The sequence below is a fragment of the Triticum urartu genome, chromosome 6 (assembly GCF_003073215.2).
Source record: "Triticum urartu cultivar G1812 chromosome 6, Tu2.1, whole genome shotgun sequence".
In the NCBI taxonomy this organism is placed as follows: Eukaryota; Viridiplantae; Streptophyta; class Magnoliopsida; order Poales; family Poaceae; genus Triticum; species Triticum urartu.
In genome coordinates this window covers 568304665-568306862 of record NC_053027.1, presented here as the reverse complement: position 1 = coordinate 568306862, position 2198 = coordinate 568304665, and the positions used below count along the sequence as shown (strand labels likewise).

Sequence of the window (2198 nt, the reverse complement as noted above, 5' to 3'; positions counted from 1 at the left end):
AACATATTTACATATTCACATTTTTGAAATTAATAATCCTTTTTTGAGTCCACGGACTTTTTAAAATTAATGGGAAACGCTTACTGTCATCCGGCTGATCGTAGTGGCCGCGTCCGCCACCTCCGTCCGCTGCATGACACGCGTCCAATTGATGACTTGCATGCCATTCTTTGTCGACCACACTTTCGAAACAGAGGCTATGTTTGAGAAACATATGCGGTGTTGCAATGGTCTATGACGGGTCTAATTTTGCAACAAAACCCCTGCTGTGGAAATTTTCTGCAACAAGACCTCAGTTGCAGAAAATATTGCAACAAAACCCTAGTTGTAAATTTTTTTCATGACAAAACAGCCGTTGCAAAAAAATTCCGCAACAAGACCTATGTTGCAGAAATAATTCTGCAATAAGACCTATGTTACAGTTCTGGAGGCACGTTCGGCTCGCTTGATGCGGCAATCCAACAGCTCGCGAGCCGGCTGATCTTTCAAAAATATCAGCTGGCGGACGTGTAGCACGCCCCCAAATTAATTGGAAAACCGCAACCAGTTTTTTTTAAAGACCAGTGTTTTCAACAAGTGTTGGCAAGGAAATAAAAGGCTATCGAAACAACAACCCACGTAGCGATTGCGAGCGATGGGCCACAGCCCATTAGGGGCGCGCGTGAGGTCGCCAACCAGGAGGAGGTCCAAAAACAAATAGACACGACATGCAGGGCCGGAACCAACGATCTGGGCCTCCAGATCAGCCCACACGCTCCCCGCCCACCGCGGCTTCTAGACCTGCCCGGCTCGCCTTTATAAGCGCACGAGACGTCCCGTCAGCAAACCCTGCCTCGCCGCGCCGCCTCTCCCTGCAGCCGCTCCTCCCCTCGTCACATCTCGGTTTTTTATGCCGGGCGAAGCTCGCCGGAACAAATTCGCGCATGGTTCTTTCTTCTTTTGTTGTTTGCTGCCTTGTTTTTGAACCATTCTTGCGTGCGTCCTCGCTTGTTTCCGTCGCCTCTTCTTTCGGCTGCGAGAGCAAATCCACTCTCGGCGGCCTTGTTCTGGAGGCGCAGATCGACCGCTGCGCCGCAGGGGGCGAGATGCATCACCCCGGCCGCCATCTCCGGCCGGACGTTCTCCCCTGCGGCACGCACATCTGCAGCGCAACTCTGCATCCATATGTCTGACTTTTTGGTGCAGATCTCTGATTTTCCCGAGCTCCCATCTTGCCTATGTGACCGCGGAGCGTGATGACATGGATTTTTGTCGCCCCAGTCTTAGGATCCGGCTCGCCGGACCTGTGCTGATTGACATACGTTATCTAATCTGACTCTGCTATAAATCGCGTCAGCTTGCTGGATCTCGTTCTTTTTATCTTTCTTTCTTCCGGGGCCTGTGATATCAACAATTTGTCCGTACCATCTGATGCATCTGATGATTCACATTTGCTAATGCGTCTCTGAGGCCCTTCGATTTGACTGTTCTTTTTTTAAATCTGGATTCTTGGTCACTTTTACTGTTCAGGCAACAAATTAGAGTCTCTGAGCTGATTCCCGTAGCGACTTCGGTGCTGTACGTTGCCGATAGCGATGCCCGAACAGGTTATCATGCGTGCGCCGTCCTGCGTACGGCGTGCGCCGTCCTGCGTACGGCGTGCGCATCCACTTGTCCGACAGTTTTTGGTCATGCTGATGTTGAGTTCTTAATGGTTTTTTCCGCTGCACATAGAGTACCTGTTTACCATTAATTAATCTAATCATTGCATGATATAATCTGTTTGATATTTGGTTTGGCAAAAACAACCGTGCGATGAACAAATGCATCATTAACACTGGAGACACCTCGTTGTGAACTATCGAATGATGACTAATTGATTTAGATCAATAATACACGGAAATGTGTGTAATTAATTGATTGAATAGTTGAATTATCGATGATTTTGTATCAATAATACACTGAAACGTTCCCAAATATATTCAGATGTACTCTCTCTGTTTCTAAATATGTATGTAGATATATTTTGGTGAAAAGCATTGCTACTGTGAGTCTGGAGCGGACATGAAACCACAACAATGTTCGCAAGCAGCTCCCTAACGCTAGATAAGATCCGGATCTCAATGTTCGCAAGCAGCTCCCTAAGGCCCTGTGAACATTACGCACAAGAGGGAACGACCGTCAGAGAGCGATATGAGGCCGGCTCCCCGGTGGATCGA

General features: G+C 48.1%; 1 non-coding gene and 1 pseudogene across 1 annotated transcript; both read left to right on the top strand.

The window, feature by feature from the left end:
* The first annotated feature begins 1228 nt into the window (after positions 1–1228).
* LOC125517805 lies at positions 1229–1318 on the top strand (annotated as a pseudogene).
* Positions 1319–1375: 57 nt separating this feature from the next.
* Positions 1376–1453, top strand: LOC125517811. Its single transcript, XR_007287816.1, has one exon. It is a non-coding gene; the product is annotated as a small nucleolar RNA snoR117 (small nucleolar RNA).
* Positions 1454–2198: the final 745 nt, after the last annotated feature.